This window comes from Eupeodes corollae, chromosome 1 (genome assembly GCF_945859685.1).
Source record: "Eupeodes corollae chromosome 1, idEupCoro1.1, whole genome shotgun sequence".
Taxonomy (NCBI): domain Eukaryota; kingdom Metazoa; phylum Arthropoda; class Insecta; order Diptera; family Syrphidae; genus Eupeodes; species Eupeodes corollae.
This window is the reverse complement of record NC_079147.1, coordinates 91,404,579-91,417,472: the sequence shown is the minus strand read 5'-3', so window position 1 is coordinate 91,417,472 and position 12,894 is coordinate 91,404,579.

Sequence of the window (12,894 nt, the reverse complement as noted above, 5' to 3'; positions counted from 1 at the left end):
TTGTTGACGACGGGTTTAAGACGTTCACATATTACGGCAGAGAAGATTTTATAGGCGATGTTAAGTAGAATGATTCCTCTATAGTTGGTGCAGTTTAGAGGGTCTACTTTTATCAGGATCGGGCAAACAATACTGAGGTTCCATTCATGGGGCATGCTTTCTTCCGACCAACTTATCTCCAGCTGCTTTAAAGAGCTCGGCATTCAAGCCATCCGCTCCAGCGGCTCGATTAGACTTCAGCTTAGATATGGCAATCTTTACTTTGTTCGCTTTCGTCGTCTATGTTGAATGAATCATCCTGACAGGAATCTGTTCGTCATGGACATTATGCAGTCTGCAGAAGTGGTTCTTCCATCCTCAGCATTGACTGTAACTCAGTCGGAAAAAGATTTGGCGATCTCTGGCGATTGTAGCCGTTCGACGTTGTACTTTCTCCCAACACCTCTCTGTTTTGGGTTGGGTCTGGAAATCCGAAGTGCTACCTTGGCTACAACAAGGTAGTGTCCGAGTCGATGTTAGCTCCTCGGAAAGTTCTACATCCATGATACTGGAAGCGTGTCTGGCGTCGATCACAATATGGTCAATCTGGTTGACGGTAGATTGATCTGGAGAACTCCAAGTTCCTTTGTGGATGTTGAGGTGTAGGAAACGCGTACTGGCTACCATGACGTTTCACCCCGCATTAAAATCTATGAGCCTGAATTCGTTGTCGGAACTGTTGTCGTGCAGGCTGTTCTTCCCGATTACTTCACCAAAGATGTCTTACCTTCCTAGGTTGTCAATAAATTTGCCCAGGACAATTTTAATATCGTAGCTAGGACACTGCTCATATGTTTTGTCTAAGAGGTCGAAGAACATATCTTTAGTGTTGTCGTCTTTTTCTTCTGTGGGGGCGTGCACGCATTTCATGCTAATGTTGCCGAATTTAGCCTTGATGCGTATGGTCATGAGGCGCTCATTGATGCACCTATAGCTCAAGATTTCTTGCCTAAGTCTGGCTCCAATGACGATGCCGTATCCAAATAAGTGGTGTTCGTATTCGTGGTAGCAGTCACTATATTAAATATCGCAGTTTTTAATCCTCTTTTTGCCCGGCCCATTCCATCGTATTTCCTGGATGGTGGTGATGTCTGCTTTATAGCACTTACCTACTGCAATGTCATAAAGGAAGTAAAAATGTTTGGTCATTCGTAAAAAACTTGAGAACTTCTTCCTCTTCCTCGGTTTCATCCTAGTTGTCGATTGTACTCCCTTTGTTAGTATTTTTGATACGGCCGCCAATTAAACGCTGATATAGTGAGTGCTATGACTCCTCCCCTCATTAAGCGCGTTAGTGATTGTATTTTGCCATTTTTTTTTCGTACTGTGACGGGAATCCTACAGGATCTCAATATACATAAAACCGCTGATCCAAATGGTTCTTAGCAGGTTTTCTTCAAAAACCACTGTTCTACCCCTCAGGTCCCGTACCAAGCGGATGGAAAACAGCATTCGTCCAGAGCCCCTCCCCAAAAAAGCAAATCTTCCTCACCTTATAATTATTAACCAATTGCACTTACGTCCCTTCTCTTTTCCAAGGTCATTTAAGCCCTGATTAAGTATCAGCTCAAAAAATATGTCGAAGATCGAAAGCTTCTTAATGACAGACAGTACGGCCTTCGCAGCAAAATGTCTACTGATGATCCCATGGTTCATCTCACCGAACAGTGGAGCAAAGTAAGATTATTGCATTAGATATTTCAAAAACTTATCGAAAATGCGTGCTTTCGGTTTTCATGAATACCTCCTTCGCTATGTAAATAGTTTCCCTTCGCGTCGTTCAATTCAAGTAGCATTGGATGGATTCAAGACTGAAATCCACAATATAAATGCTGGTGTACCCCAGGGTTCTTTTCTATCTCCAACACTATTTCTCATTTTATTAATGATCTGCTGCCTACAACTTCTAATGCAATACATTGCTTCGCTGACGATAGTTCATATAGCTTTTTATATTCGTTTTCAGATTCACATTCCTCTTCTTCGGATGTTGAACTGTAACGACAAAATAGGATAAGCTCATTAAATTTTGACCTAAACATCCATTGTGCAATGGGGAATAAAAAACCGCCTGGAATGTAGATAATGCTTCGAAAACCCAATGCTGTCTTGTATCGGTCAAGCAAGATATGCCCCCTAGCGCACTGCACCCGAAATTTCTTAACTTTTTCTTGACTGAAAGTATAGAATGGCGCCATAAAAAGGTATTTCTGTAGTCGTTTAATTGTTAAAAAGCTAAAAATGGATTCCACAACTTTTTCACTCAACCGCATATTTTTAATGAACGAAACAATGTTTTGAAGCCAACGTGCATCCAAATAAATCGATAAAGATGCAAAAGCAAATATTAAAGAACCACTCTTTTTTTTGCCTATGTATGTTGCACATTTATTTTAAATTATAAATAAATAAAATAAATGTATTCGAAATCCATTACCTGTATATTTATTTTTCAGAATTAAAACAAATAATAATTATTATTATCACATTGAATAATTGCAAGTGAGGTTGTTTTTTTTGTTGATTATTTTCAATATTAAATACTTCAATTCATCTGGATTGTAAAGTTCCATTTTCATTTTAATAATAATAATAAAAGCACGTTATTGGATTCAATTTTATTAATACATTTATATTTAAACCATTGAAAATAAATGCATGCAAAATATTGAAATACTTAATGGCTTGTGAAATTTAATTTTTTAAAGAGCGTTTAAGTGCTTGTTTTATTATTTATTGCTAACATAAATAATACGTAAAAGGAAATGTTTTTATCAAGCTTTTTATCAATCATTTATTTAAAAGGTTTTGTCTCAATATGTTCTCATGGTAACAAGAAAAAAAAACGATGGCAACCTTGTTAATATTTCCATCTATATCTATTATACCGATATGGACTTAATAACTTCTGTTCGAATACGAAGGCTCTCTTGGGAATTTGATGGGATCGGCTGGGCAAAGAGCATGAAAACTACGATATTTACTATGGTGACTGCTACCGAGAAAACGAACAACGTTTATTATATATATTATTATTATATGCGACTTTGTCATTGGAGCCAGACTTTAGCAACAAGTCTTGAGCTATAGGTGCATTAACGAGCGCCTCATGACCATCCTCATGGTAGCCAGTAAAAGTTGTCCACACTTCTTGGAACTTGGAGTTCTCTCGATCAATCTTCCGTCAACCACAATATGGTCTTTGCACCAGTTCCTTTTTTAATTGTATGTGGTTTAAATTCTCCGTAAATAAGCAAATCATTCACTACTGCTTCCTTTATCGAAGCCTAATTTAGACAGAGTATCAACTTCTCGTGAATTTGATTCTTTGTCTGATTCCAACCAAAGAATTGTTTCGTCCTATCCTCGCACTGAAATCGTTGTTACGGGCGATTTCAATGAACACAATTCTTCATGGCTTCAACATTCAGGCCAGCCAACACCCGATGGAGTGTGTGCAGAAATCTTCGCTGAGTTGAACCACCTAACTCAGCTTGTCAACGAGCCCACCCGAATATCGGACGTTGAAGGTCGAGCAGAAACACTCTTGACTTCTGACAATTGTGTTATATCAGCAAATTTCTCGTGTCAAAACTGTTAAGTTTAAGAAAGAGCTCCTAAGAGAACCGTTTGGCAATACGAGAAAGCCAACTGGGACCGTCTCAATAATTGCTTCAGGATCTTTAACTGGTCACTATGCTTCCTCGAAAGTGACGTTGACGCCAGTGCTGATATGATCACAAGTTTAATTCTCCTGGGAATGTGAACTTTTATACCGAACAGGGTAAAAAGTATCAGACCCAAGGAAAACGCATGGTTCGATGCGAACTGTAAAGAGGTTGTTAGGGCCAAAGAGGTAAGTTTCCGTTGATATAGAGCCAACCGTACTGAGGAAAGCCGGAAAAAGTTCAAACAAGCCAGAAAGGCCTGCAACACCCATATTCGACGGACCAAATTTTTACATGACCAAAAGTTACGACAAAAAATACTGCAATGTCCCAACGGCAGTACAAATTTTTGGTAATTTGTAATAAATATTAGGAATTCTTCCTCTTCCTCTTAGCTCTTTAGAGGAAGCAAATCTCTTTGCTAGGCAGTTCGCCGCCAATTCAACGCTGCCAGTGAGTGTTATGACTCCGCCTGTACTAGAGCGAGTTAATGGTTCTAGGGGGCAAATCTTTTTTCACACTCGTACTGTAGCGAGAGTCCTAAAAGATCTTAACAAACATAAATCTGCTGGTCCGGATGGTATCCCTGCTTTTGTTCTGAAGAGGTGTTCTTCATCGCTGGTAAAACCACTGCGTAAGCTTTTTTATTTGTAATATTCCTCATGTCTCTTTCCGAGCGGATGGAAAACAGCATTTGTCCAGCCTATTCCCAAAAAGGCGAATCTTCTTAACTCTAACTACCAACCGATTGCTCTTGCGTCCCTTCTTTCCAAGGTCATGGAAACGCTGATTAATTATCATAATGATTAGCATCAGGCTCTCTTATCGAAAATGCGTGCTTTCGGTTTGCATTAATCCCTCCTTCATTGGATTAGTAATTACCTTTCGGATCGTTCAATACAAGTGGTATTGGATGGATTCAAGTCTGAAAACCATAAAATAAATGCTGGTGTACCCCAGGGCTCTTTTTTATTTCCAACACTCTTTCTCTTTTATATTAATGATCTCCTGTGTGCAACATCTAATCCAATACATTGTTTCGCTGACAATAGTACTCTTAGCTTTTCATATTCGTTTTCAGACTCACATCTCTCTTCTTCGGATGTGGAACTGCAACGACAAAATATGATAAGCTCAATAAATTCCGACCAAAACAGCATTCTTCGATGGGGATTAAAAAACCGCGTGGAATTTAATGCTTCGAAAACCCAATGCTGTCTTGTATCGTTAAAGGGAGATATACCCCCTTTGACATTATCCATGGATGGCACTTGCATCAATGAGACTGAACACCTCGATATTCTCGGTATGTGATCAAATGCCGTTGGGTTTCCTTAGGCGATGCAAGAAATATTTCACCCCTTCTGGTCTGGCTGTTATCTACAAAACTAACATATGTCCAAAGCTTGAGTATAACTCCCATCCCTGGGCTGATGCTCCTGCAACTTACTTACGCCTCTTGGATAGTATTGAACGTAGAGCATTTAAATTGATAGATGATAATATCATCATAAGTTCATTTACTTCGCTTGGACATCGTCGTAAGGTCTCTTGTGTGACCCGTTCAACCGTAATACTCGCGCTTCCAGGAATGCTCATTAGTATACTTTCGAGCCCAACTTCGGTCGTACTGCCAAATACAGAGATTCGTTCTTCAGCCGTACTACGAGAATCTGGAATGCCTTACCACACTCTGTCTTTTTTAGTGATTGCAATATTAAGCAATTCAAATCCAATGTGCACCGACATCTCGTTTTAAACCCTCTCTCCTCTTCCTAGTGCTCACACTGTGCATAAAAAGGGTAGTAATATCCCCTTGAGTGTGTGTTTATTATAAAAAAAAAAACAGATTGACCATATTGCGATTGACGCTTCCAGCGTTATAGATGTCCGAACCTTTCAAAGAGCTGCCATCGATTGGGAGAAGATACAAAGTCAAACGGCTACAACCACAAGAAAACACCAAATCGTTCTCCTATAGAATCACAAGTAACCTCCTTCGAAGGTCTGTGCCGTCAACAAAAGTGGCAACGTTGGTCAGATGCAACCTGAGGAGCCGCCTCTGACGTTTTGGGTTCCAAGGGACCACCAAAAAGAAACCCCTATTTTAATGAGAAACAAATACAAATGCAGCCAAACAACATTTCACAAAGGGGCGCTGCATACAAGGACAAAAGCTGCTCATTAGCTCTATGAGCAGAAGAGGCGAGAGGAACATCAACTTCTTAGAAGGAAAAAGAGAGAGTATGAGAAGCGTCTGGTCGAAGATGTTGAGAAGTTCAATAGCAGGAATGAAGTTCGAAAGTTTGAAACAAAATTTACCTGCTTTACCCTGAACCGACGGTTGCAAAGACGAAAGTGGAAACATCATATTGGAACTGCAGTGAATGCTAAGGATATGGAAGGACCATTTCTGCAGATTGTATAACGGCTACTACGAACCGAATTTTACTGTCAGGCAGGATGATCCATTCAACATAAACGACGAAAGCCAACAATCCCGTCCGCCCGAATTAGACTAAGTAAAGATTACCATATCTAAGCTGAAGTCTAACAAAGCTGCTGCTGGAGCAGATGGCTTGAATGCGGAGCTCTTAAAAGCAGCTGGGGAAAATTTTTTTATAAGCATGCACCAACTTATCATGCTCCGCTATGAACGCAGAAGGCAACACCAGCACTGATATCAATAGAAGAGTTACTGTTGCTTATCGTTGCTTCTTTGGGCTAAGAAATCAAATGAGTACTAAAGCCCTCTTTTGAGCGACCGAAGTGTCGCTATATAAGACCCTTATCATATCCGTCCTGCTTTACGGTGCAAAAGCATAGCATAGCATAGCATAACATAAGCTGCAGAAAGCAACTTAAAGTGGTAAAGAAGGAGGAGCGACGAGCTAAAAGTGCTGTACAGCAACGTAGACTTAGACAGAAGGTTTAACGACTGAAATGGGTGGGTCATTTAAAGCGTATGGAAACCAATGCTCCGGCCCGGAAAGTTTTAGAATCCACACCCACAGGGCGGCACAGTAGAGGAAGATCGCGGATCAGGTGGCACACACAAGTGGAAAGTGATCTCACCCAACTTGGACTGCGAAACTGGAGACTGCTTGTTGGTTGGGTGAGGCTCTAGTTCACAGAAGACTGTATTTCAACCTTAGACAAGTTAGTAAGTCAAAAACGTCTGTAAATTCGGAAATATCAGATTAAAAACCGGCTTCTGTTTCATTTTTATGAGCCAAATTCTGGGACGAACCGATACTGACGGGTCAGAGAACCGAAACACATTTTGTTAACAAAAATTTCACTTTTCTGTACATAAGTGGGCTATATTCATGAAAACACTATTTCCTTAAGGAATATTGGTAAGCAGAAATGCAAATAGGAATACTGCAAAAATTATTAACAGCAGAAAACTGCCTTAAAACAAAAAAATTCGAACTTGTATTTCAATAAATTATAAGATTTGCGAAGTCGATTCCATTTCACTTGAAGTTTAGTTGATGTTTCGAATCAAAGTGATACCTTAAACAAAAAACCTACCTACAAACTGTCAAGCACTCATGAAACAATGTCATAAACAATCCAATTGAGGTTTTTTATTTCAAAGAACCAACCAACAAACAAACTTCTTGCCCAACCCAGAAGAAAGCAATATAAATTTAAAATGCTTCGTTTCAACATAAAATGTTTTGGGTCTTTCCATTATTGCTGAATTTATTTTTCTTTGGTAAGATAACTGAAATAATATTTTACCTTTTACTTTTTTGTTTTGTTTTCAATTATCTCTTAACCAAAGCTATTTAAAATTGTTACGAACAACCTTTTTTGATCCTTTTTCTTTTTAATCCTGATAGTAAAAAGTTTCGCACCTTAGCAAGGAAAAAGGAACGAGAGAATAAATGAAAATAATTTTTCACAGAATCTCAAATTATATCCTTCATAACCAAACCTAAGAATCCTCTCTACGAGCGCTTGGATTTCCCCACAAGGGCCACACATTTAGTCAGATTCAATCTCATCTCAGACTGTGATTTTTTTTGTACTTATTTCTTTCAAAGAAAATATGAATTTAGATTAAACAAAAAAGAAATTAGCTTTTCTTTCAAAAGTATCATTTAATTTCCTTTGAGACCTTTACGATCATGATTTTTTAATTTATATTTCGTCGCTACCACCAAGTATGATTTTATCCAATTTAAAATGATTCGTTCATAAATAGTTAGTCTAGTGTTGAATTTCATAAAGGAAAAAAAGGATGTTTAATTCAATAATAAGTTGGAAGAGTCGCTCAGGGCAAAGTGTGACAGTTTTTGATGTTTAGGAAGAAAGTACAATTTAAGTCTTTTGCGATTTATGTAAGACAAAATATGTTTCTATACAGTAAAATTGTTTTGAATCAGGCGACTTATGTATGCAATATCTACATCACTTTAAATAATTGCCTGTTTTGCTCGTTGGTACATATCATTTTTCAAAATAATTGTTTTACAATTTGTTTTGAATATACATATGTAAAAATTACCTTCTGGGTTAAGTTCCAAAGAAATGTATGGTTGTTTAAAGTCCTCAATTATTAAATGTTCAGCTATTGCAGATTTTTAGGAAGTTAAAATCTTAGCTTGAATTGATGAGTCTAAAAGGTGACGACATTCGCTTTCAAACAAAGTTTCAAACATTTATTTTAGATGAAAATTAGCTCTAGCTCACTAACAACTGAGCCTATTCTACTTTAACCAACACTCATTATAAATATTATGATGCAATTAAGGTTCAAATAAGGAAATAGAGGTAAAACTAATAGTTACCATTTTGACAAAAAAAAAACCCACACCGTTCCCATCCCGTCTGTCGATTTGACTTGCTTAAAAGGTTTTGTAGGTTTTCGCTTTTTGTTAAAACTAAATCTAAAGATTAAAAATTTAATATCAATATTTTGCATATGATAAAAGAGTTTGATTTCAAAATCCTTTTTGGTTAACGAGATTTTTTTTTCGACAACCAATTTTTAACAATTTTAGTAGCATTTCTTAAAAGTTTGTATTATGTACTAATATAAACAAATATAAATGGGATGAATGAATTTAATTTGAAGTCAATGTCTTCAATTTCTTCAGAAGATATCGAGAACTGAATATCAATTTTTACCAATCTTAAGTACTATTTCTAGCAGATTTTTTATGAAAGTGACTGACTTTTCGATTTTTATACAAAATTTACTGAATATCGAACACAATATTTTTTGTGACATTTAATAAGTTTAAAGCCAAAACATATAATTTGTTAAAAGGTATTTGATTCGAAAATCAATTTTTACCAATATTTCTTACTGTTTTTTTTAGGTTTTATTTTTTACAAAAAAACTGCCAATTAGATATTTCTGAAAACGTTACCGATGTTGAAAACAATTTTTCATATAAAATAATAATTTGAAGCGAATATCTGAAATTTTTGAAAAGATATTTGAGTACAAAAGAAAAATAAGTTTGAAGCCATAATTTCAAATTTTTGAAAAGATGTTTTAGTCAAAATATATTTTTACGAACTTTAAGTAAGGTTTTTATATTTTATAAAAAAAAGTCAATTCGATTTTTCTCAAAATTTTACTGAATGTTGTCAACCATATTTTTAAAAAGATTAAAGTAGTTTAAGGCCAATATCTCAAAGTTTTGGGAAGATATTTGAGTCGAATTTCTATTTGTAACAACTTTGAGTAATGCTTTATAAAGTTTTTATTTTTTATAAAAAAAAAACTGTCAATTCGATTTGTCTCAAAATCTTACCAGATGTTAAAAACGTTATTCTTCATTGCACAACATTGTTGGTGACATCTTTTTTTTAATTTTTGTGTGTTATAAAAAAACAGTTGATTCGATTTTTTCCAAAATATACTTGATTGGTATCACGTTACAATATGTAATAAACAATTTAGTTCAAAACTCTAGCGTCATTGGTTCGTGAGATATTAAGGGTTAATAAAAATGTTCACTTATTTTTAAACTGCTATGGTACAAAAATTACCCACACAATTTTCTGGAGAACCCTTTCTGTATCTTTTTGCATTATTATCTGAATAACAAAATGTATTTGGAGTTGATATCTCTTCTGGTTCATGAGCTGTGGACGAAGAAAAAAACGTCGCGAACGTACGTCACTACACACACACACACAAACATCTTTCAAAACATTTTTTTTTTTGACTCTAGGAACCTTGAAACCTTGAAAAACGTTATAATTTAATCAACAGATTTACTAAGAGTGGTTACAATTTTCGGCACTCACTGACTACTTAAAGGACATATTGATTTTGTTCCTCATCTTTATGTAAAACGTTTTTAAAATCGGTTATTAATTTGACTTGTAATATCCGTGGCATGATGGTTAGTGCGTTAGACTGTCATGCAAGAGGAATTGGGTTCGATCCCTGCCATTGCCACCTAAAGTTTTATTTACGGGTACTGCCTCTTGCGAGGAAATGACAAATCTTCCAATCTTTGTCATAGAAAGTGTTTTCTCAAATTAGCCGTTCGGATTCAACACATAAACTGTAGGTAATCTTAATCCCTGCAATTACTTGCACACAGGAATGGTTGAGAGTTGTAAGTCACTAGGCCCTAGTTTTCAACGGACTGTTGCGCCACCTAATTTAATTTTAATTGATTTGACTTTTCTTTCTGCATGTTTACTGCTTTAAGTGATTGCACTTCTTTGGTCAGTAAAAATTTGTGCATTTCTGGCCAAAGATTTAAGGTCATTTGATAAAACTTGTTCCTATTTTTAATCGGCTGAAAAAGTTGAATGACAAAATAACAATATTTCTTAACACTTCTCTGACTTGGATCAACTATTTTGTTGGTTTCTGTTTCGCAATTTTTCAAAATTATGTTGACCATTTCTGATTTTTTGCTGTCAGATAAATTAGAGTCAAAGAAAGTCAGACCTGCCAGCTCTGAAATAAAACTCAATATATATGTACATAGTTTAAGAATTTTGATAGTTCCTTTTTAAAAATAACTCGTCCAAGCCTTGCAGTATGAAAACGAAAATATCACCTGAAGCATTTCGTTCCTCATTAGTCATTTTAAACTCTGTCTTCGAAACATGAATATTTTTAACTTCCCATAGGAAGTTATTGTGATGTGTCCGATTTTTGACATATTTCGACGTTTCGAGGTCCCTAAAGTCGAAATAAAAGATTTTTAGAAAGATGTCTGTGCGTGCGTGTGTAGTGACGTATGTACGTTCGTCGTCCACAGCTCAATGAACATAAGAGATATTAACTTAAAACAAATTTTGTTATACAGATAATAATGCAAAAAGATACAGAAAGGGCTCTTAAGAAAATTGCGTTTATGGTATTTTACCATAGCAGTTTAAAAAAAGGTGAAAATTTCGGTTAACTCTAAATATCTCATGAAACAATGACAAGAAACTTGAATTTTATGTGATATAGGTATTGTTACGTGATACTATATTTATATATATTATGTATATTTTTGGAAAAAAATGCAATTAACGGTTGTTTTTATAAATCGAAAAAAAACTAAAAAAATTAAAATTTTGAGAAAAGTCAAATTGACACTTTTCTTTTTATGAAAAAAAGAAACCTAATAAAAACATTACTCAAAGTTGAATTTCGAATCAAATATCTTTTTAAAGCTTCAGATTTTGGCTTTAAACTTATTTTATTCAAATCTGATACTGATCACAACAACTATCTTCTCGCCTATAATTTTTTCTCTGAATTAAGGGAATCATTTTATAACCAATACCTTAACCAAATGGAAAATAACCTTCTTTCTGATGCAAGGAAATTGTCCAAGTTTATAAATGTCAAATGAAAATCTGATGGGTTTCTCTCCGATCTCCTCCGATCCATAAACCATATCAAATCTATTTGCTAATTACTTTATCAAATCGTATACTGAACATCTGCATAATCCTGATCCACACTACTTTAGTTATTTAGATGGTTGCACTCAAACCTCCCTTTCATCGTTTACAATAACTGAAGAAATGGTACTTGCCAAAATCGTAAGCCTCAAAGAAAACTTTAGCCCTGGTCCTGATGGCGTCCCATCAGTTGTTCTAAAAAATGTATGCATTCTCTATCATATATCATATATGGAAAGATTCATTTATATTTCCCATTCATAAACAAGGCAATAAAACTGAAATTAACAATTATAGACCTATTGCTAAATTTTCATGCACTCCAAAACTTTTTGAAAGCTTATTCTATGATTCCGTTTATTTCCATTGCAAGCCTTTATTCTCCCCTGTCAACATGGTTTTCTTAAAGTCAGATCCACTACGACTAACTTAATTGATTATATAAGCCTTTTATAAAATATCCCATTAGATAATTAATCTCAAACTAAGAGCTCTAGGCTTTCCATCTATATTTATAAACTGGATAAGCTCCTATCTTGCAGAACTTATAGAGTTCTTTTCCGTAACACAGTCTCCAGTCCTATACATGCAACTTCTGGAGTCCCACAAGGTAGTCACCTTGGCCCACTTCTCTTCGTCTTATCTGTTAACGATGTCTGTCTTAAATTAAAAAAACTAAGATACCCTAATGTTTGCGTATGATAAGAAATTTTTTAAGATTATCTCTACTCCATTTGATGCCTTACTTGTACAATGATCTTAATATCTTTTTTGTTTGGTGCATGCATAATTTCCTAGAGTTAAATGTAGGTAAATGTAAACAAATGACCTTTTCGCGCAAACAAATCCCATCTCATAGAGTATACTAATTCCTTAATGACGCCGTCAAGGTATTATGTGTGACATACACCTGAATTTCCATTCCCATTTTGACCAAATTATTAATAAAGCTAATAGATCTCTCGGTTTTATTAAGAGATAGTCAAAAAGATTTTCCAACCCCTTTGTAACTAAAGCGCTTTACATTTCCCTAGTCCGTCCTCATCTTGAATATGCATGATAAGTACGGTCTCCCTTTTATGAAAACCATTGACTCAGAATTGAAAATGTTCAAAGACGTATCGTTCGATTTGCCTTACGTGGCCTCCCCTGGGATGATACATCCAACTTGTCTGCTTGTTTCCATATGCCGATCGACTAAAACTGATAGGTTTGCAGCCTTTATATATAAGATGAAAAAAAGCTGATATGTTATTTGCTCACCAATTGTTAATGGGCAATATACATAGATTCTCCGGCA